This window comes from Nomascus leucogenys, chromosome 17 (assembly GCF_006542625.1).
Source record: "Nomascus leucogenys isolate Asia chromosome 17, Asia_NLE_v1, whole genome shotgun sequence".
NCBI classification, from domain to species: domain Eukaryota; kingdom Metazoa; phylum Chordata; class Mammalia; order Primates; family Hylobatidae; genus Nomascus; species Nomascus leucogenys.
In genome coordinates this window covers 87,730,089-87,736,548 of record NC_044397.1, presented here as the reverse complement: position 1 = coordinate 87,736,548, position 6,460 = coordinate 87,730,089, and positions in this window count along the sequence as shown.

Here is a 6,460-nt window from a genome sequence, read left to right as displayed (position 1 = left end):
GGGCCCTCAGATTCTTTATCTGAAAAATGGGCATAGTAGGGCGTGGTGGCTCAGGCCTGAATTCCAGCACTTTGGGAGGCTGAGGCAGGAGGACTGTGTGAGCCCAGGAGTTAGAGGCTGCAGTGAGCCACCATCGCACCACCGCACTACAGCTTGGGTGACAGAGCCAGACCTGTCTCAAAAAAAAAAAAAAAAAAAAGTTGGGGGCTGGGGGAGCAGGTGCAGTGGCTGACGCCTGTAATCCTAGAACTTTGGGAGGCCGAGGCAGGAGGATCACCTGAGGTCAGGAGTTCAAGACCAGCCTGGCCAACATGGCAAAAACCCATCTTTACTAAAAATACAAAAATTAGCCATCATGGTGGCACATGCCTGTAATCCCAGCTACTAGGGAGGCTGAGACAGGAAAATCACTTGAACCTGGGAGGTGGAGGTTGCAGTGACCCAAGATCGGGCCTCTGCACTCCAGCCTAGGCAACAGAGCAAGACTGCGTCTCAAAAAAAAAAGAAAAAAGGGCATACTAACAGTACTTACCTCACAGCGTGGTCTGTAAAACTTAAGAAACTGCTTAGCTCAATTTCGGGGATACAGTTTGTACTAAATAAAAAGCAGATATACCAACAATAGCAGCAGTGGCAGTGACAATTATTATTATTGTTGCTTTACAGTTGCCATCAAATAATAATGTTGATGAGAATGGTCATTCATTCATTCTTCACTCAGTGTGTATTTATTGAGCCAGCCAGTATCCCAGGCACTGGGTATACAGCAGAAAATAAGACAGACAAAAATCTCTGCCTTTAATGAAGACTGTGTTCTAGTGGAGGGAAACCGACCATAAACAGATTAATACCAGAACTCCATCAGGTCTGGGGAAGATAAGGGTTATAGACCAACCTGCAGTAGGGAGAGGGGAGGAGGGAGGGAGGGAGAGAGAAAGAGAGAGAGAGAGAAATGAGAGAGAAACAGAGAGACACACTCAGAGATAAGGGCTGGGAGACAGAGACAGAGAGAGATTGAAACAGATAGAGACACAGCATAGACAGAGCGAGATGAGAGAGAAGTGAGAGGTGACAGAGAGACTCAGAGAGCCAAACCCTCAGAGATAGAACCTGAGAGACTTCCTGGTCCCCAGAGGTGTCTGTCCTGGCCAGGGTCTCCATGAGGCCAACTAACAGCTCTGGTCCCTGTTCTCTGACATGTTTATATCCTTTTTATTTTTATTATCTTTTTTAGACAGGGTCTTACTATTTCACTGAGGCTGGAGTGCAGTGGCGCCATCATTGCTCATTGCAGCCTCCACCTCCTGGGCTCAACTCCTGCCTCAGCCTCCTGGGTAGTTGGGACCACAGGCATATGCGATCACGCCCAGCTAGTTTTTAAATTTGTTGTAGAGATAGGGTCTCGCTATGTTGCTCAGGCTGGTCTTGAATTCCTGGCCGCAAGCGATCCTCCCACCTTGGCCTCCCGAAGTGCTAGGATTACAGGCATGAGCCACTGTGCCCGGCCCCACATTCCTGTATCTTTTTGTAAAATCCTTCCTTTGGCTTTTGGCTGGCTTGGAGGTTTCTGTCCCCGGGTGCCCTCTCTAACTTGGATCTGATGCTTGTGTATGACACATCTGATGCTTGGGGTCTCTCACCCTGGATGTATGTAGGTGAATTTCTAAATGGAAATATGGAGGCTAGTCTCTTGGAAATATCTGAATTTTCTGTCACTGTTGTTTTGCTGAGTTATTTCCAAATTGGGAATCTGTGGCCATCATTATGTTCCTCCTCTTGACGATGCTGTCACCATCTGGGGTTCCCCCACCTCTCTGGGCTCCCAAGCTCCTGTGGCTCCAGGGACTCCTCTCAGGGCCCTGGAGGGTCAGAGGCTGCTCTGAAGAAACAGGCTTAGAAGAAAAAGCAAGTTTGGTTCGGGGCATATCTGCTTGCTTCTGTGTGTTTCTCTGTCAAAAGTCTAAATTCCTTGAGTGTTTGGACCAGTTGTAGACATTTTCTTCACTCAAGTGCTGAAATATCATCTGATAAAATAGTGAATGGAGATCTCCAATGGGCATCTTAATTTTTTGTGTGTTTGTTTTGAGACAGAGTCTTGCTCTGTCTCCTAGGCTGGAGTGCAATGGCATGATCTCGGCTCACGGCAGCCTCTGCCTCCCAGGCAGCCTCTGCCTCCCAAATAGCTGGAATTACAGGCCTGCACCACCATACTCAGCTAATTTTTTTGTGCTTTTAGTAGAGATGGGGTTTCACCATGTTGGCCAGGCTGGTCTCGAACTTCTGAACTTAGGCAATCCACCCTCCTCAGCCTCCCAAAGTGCTGGGATTACAGGCGTGAGCCACCATGCCCAATGGGCATCCTCTTGATGCTGTGGTTTTCAAACTTCTGGATCCAAAAGGATCACCAAGAAGCTTGTGTAATTAAGCACATATGAATCCATTTCCTTATTCTTCCCTCTCCCATTAAAAAATAAAATGGTAGCATTATTCTGTCTCTTTCTGTTTTTCACTTAGCAACATATCTTGGTGATTTTCCCATAGGCAGATATATTGAGCTACCTCATTCATTCACAAATGTGTACTATTCCATTACATGAATGCCCCATCATTTTTGAAACTGTCTTCAGGGGATGGGCTTTTTGGGTGTTTCCAGCCCTTTCGTACTTGCAAACTGTGCTTCCCTGGGTCATCGTGTCCATGGCATTTCCCATGTATGTGACAGTATCTGTCATATTTATTCCCAGAAGCCGATTTGCTGGGCCAAAGGCTATGCACATTTGTGGTCTAGGGGATGTTGCCAAATTGCTGTCCAGCATCCATGCCAGCAAAGTAAGGGCGTGGAGTGGCTTCTACCCATAAATGCTCACGGCAGTCAGGGAAGGTTTAAAAATTTCAGATATGCCCCCATCCCCCGTATCTCTACAAAAAATTAAAAAATTAGCCAGGTGTGGCGGCACATGCCCATAGTCCCAGCTACTTGGGAGGCTGAGGCTGGAGGAGCCCTCAAGCCCAAGAGTTTGAGGCTGCAGTGAGCCATGATTGCACCACGGCACTCCAGCCTGGGTGACAGAGTGAGACTCTGTCCACCCTAAAAAAGAAAATGTCAGATGCGAAGCTTTGTCCAGAAGGGTGTGATGTAGGAGGCCTGGGAGCAGGAGGAGAAAGAGAGAAAGACATGGAGAGGAAGAAGAGGAGATTGGGAACGAGGGCTCCAGAGACTCCCTTGGTTCAAATTCTGCTTCCACTAATTGGTAGCTGGCAATCCTAAGCAACTGGTATCGCTTCTCTTGCCTCTTTTTTCTCATCCATAAAATAGGGGGTCATAAAAACATGCGGTGCTAGTTAAATAAGTTATTTAGAAATAAGTTATATGTGGCTGGGCATGGTGGCTCATGCCTGTAATCCCAGCACTTTGGGAGGCTGAGGTGGGTTGATCATTTTGAAGGGGGCCTGCCCCTCCACACCTCTGAGTATTTCTCACAAGGTGGAGATGAGAGACTGAGAAAAGAAATAAGACACAGAGACAAAGTATAGAGGAAGAAAAGTGGGCCCATGGGATTGGCGCTCAGCAAATGAGGACCTGCACCGGCACTGGTCTCTGAGTTCCCTCAGTATTTATTGATCACTATCCCTACTATCTCGGTGAGGGGAATGTGGCAGGACTATAGGGTAATGGTGGGGAGGGGGTCAGCAGGAAAACAGGTGAGCAAAGGACTCTGTGTCATAGATAAATTTAAACAAAGGTGCTGTGCCTGGATGTGCACGTAGGCCAGATTTATGTGTGACTTTACACAAACATCTCAGTGCAGTAAAGAGCAGTATTGCTGCCAGCATGTCTCACCTCCAGCCATAAAGCAGTTTTCTCCTATCTCAGTAAATAGAATGTACGATTGGGTTTTACACCGAGATATTCCATTCCCAGGGACGAGCAAGAGACAGATGCCCTCCTCTTATCTCAATTGCAAAGAGGCCTTCCTCTTTCACTACTTCTCCTCAGCACAGACCCTTTACAGGTGTCAGGCTGGAGGACGGTCAGGTCTTTCCCTTCCCACGAGGCCATCTCTCAGGCTGTCACGGTGGGGGAAACCTTGGACAATGCCCAGGCTCTCTTGGGCAGAGGTCCCTGCGGCCTTCCACAGTGCATTGTGTCCCTGGTTACTCGAGACTGGAGAGTGGCAATGACTTTTACCAAGCATACTGCCTGCAAACACATTTTTACCAAAGCACATCCTGCCCAGCCCTAAATCCATTAAACCTTGAGTCAGTACAGCACACGCTTCTGCGAGCCCAGGGTTGGGGCTAGGGTTACAGATTAACAGCATCTCAAGGCAGAAGAATTTTTCTTAGTACAGATCAAAATGGAGTTTCTCATGTCTTCCTTTTTCTACACAGACACAGTAGCAGTCTGATCTCTCTTTCCCCCACACTTTTGAGGTCAGGAGTTCAAGACCAGCCTGGCCAACATGGTGAAACCCCGTCTGTACTAAAAATACAAAAATTAGCTGGGTGGTAGTGGTGTACACCTGTAATCCCAGCTACTTGGGAGGCTGAATCACTTGAAGTGGAGGTTGCGGTGAGCCAAGGTCGTGCTACTGCACTCCAGTCTGGGCAACAGAGTGAGACCCTGTCTCAAAAAAAAAAAAAAAAAAAAAAAAGAAAGAAATTATATGGTTTAAAAAGTTATTTATTTAGCTGCTCAACAAATGGCAGCAATTATTATTGATGTCTCCTGGGGCTTATGATTCTTCATCTGAAAAATGGGCATAGCATGGCACAGTGGCTCAAACCTGAAATCTCAGCACTTTGGCAGGCTGAGGTGGGAGGACTGTTTGAGAATAACGCATTAAAGCTCTTTGGTGCAATGCCTGACAATTATCACTATGGAGACCTGGCTGCTCTTTAAACAATTTTTAAAATTTTTTTATTTTTGGCAGAGTCTTGCTCTGTTGCCCAGGCTGAAGTGCAGTGGCACAATCTTGGTTCACTGCAACCTCTGCCTCCTGGGTTCAAGTGATTCTCATGCTTCAGCCTCCCAAGTAGCTGGGATTACAGGCACGCACCACCACGCCTGGCTAATTTTTTTTGCATTTTTAGCAGACAAGTTTTCGCCATGTTGGCCAGGCTGGTGTTGAACTCCTGAACTCAGTCAATCCACCTGCCTTGGCCTCCCAAAGTGCGAGGATTACAGCTGTGAGCCACTGCGCCTGGCCAAAAAAAGTTTAATTTTTAAATTTTATTTTTCCTAAACACCAACTCCAATCAGAAGACCTGGCTGCTCTTTTTTTTTTTTTTTTTGAGACGGAGTCTCGCTCTGTCGCCCAGGCTGCAGTGCAGTGGTACGATCTTGGCTCACTGCAAGCTCCACCTCCCGGGTTCACGCCATTCTCCTGACTCAGCCTCCCGAGTAGCTGGGACTACAGGCGCCCGCCACCATGCCAGCTAATTTTTTGTATTTTTAGTAGAGACGGGGTTTCGCTGTGTTAGCCAGGATGGTCTCGATCTCCTGACCTCATGATCTGCCTGCCTCACCTCCCAAAGTGCTGGGATCACAGGCGTGAGCCACCATGCCCGGCCGTCTGGTTGCCTTGTTATTAATGATCTTAATGTGTTCTCTAGTACAGCTGACCCCTCCCTCACTAGGAAGCCCTCCTGGATCCTCCAGTCTCCATTAAAACTCCCCCCTGGCCTCCCAGAGGGGAGTGATGACTCTGGGTCATCACTGGGAACAGGTCTGTCTCCCTCACTGTACTATAGGCCCTAGGAGGGCAGGCCCAGGGCTGCTGTGGTCACCTCTTGAGGCAAGAGAATAGGGAATTAGGGTAACCAAGGGTAAAGCCATAAGCAAAAGAACGCAGGTACACCTAGTTCTAGGCAAGATTAGGCAGCACAGAAGCCACATCCCCATTCCTGTGATAACAAGGAACAGGGTTTCACCATCTTGCCATGCTGGTCTTGAATTCCTGACCTCAGGTGATCTGCCTGCCTTGGCCTCCCAAAATGCTGGGATTACAGGCGTGAGTCACCGTGCCCGGCTAACATCTCTTACTTATTTTATTTTATTTTTGAGATAGTGTCACTCCCTCACCCAGGCTGGAGTGCAGTGGCCATGATCTCGGCTCACAGAAACCTCTGCCTCCTGGGTTCAAGTGATTCTCCTGCCTGAGCCTCCCGGGTAGCTGGGATTATAGGCACCTGCCCCCATGTCCGGCCAATTTTTGTATTTTTAGTAGAGACGGGGTTTCATTATGTTGGCCAGGTTGGTCTTGAACTCCTGACCTCAGGTGAGCCACCCACCTCGGCCTCCCAAAGTGGTGGGCTTACAGGTGTGAGCCACTGCGCCTGGCCTGCTATGACACATTAATCATGTAAGGTAAATAGTCAGTGGCTGGCACATGGAGAGCCCTCAACAGACAAGACTTGGACTCAGTTCTGCTACTATTATTGCTAAGCAGAATGGCAT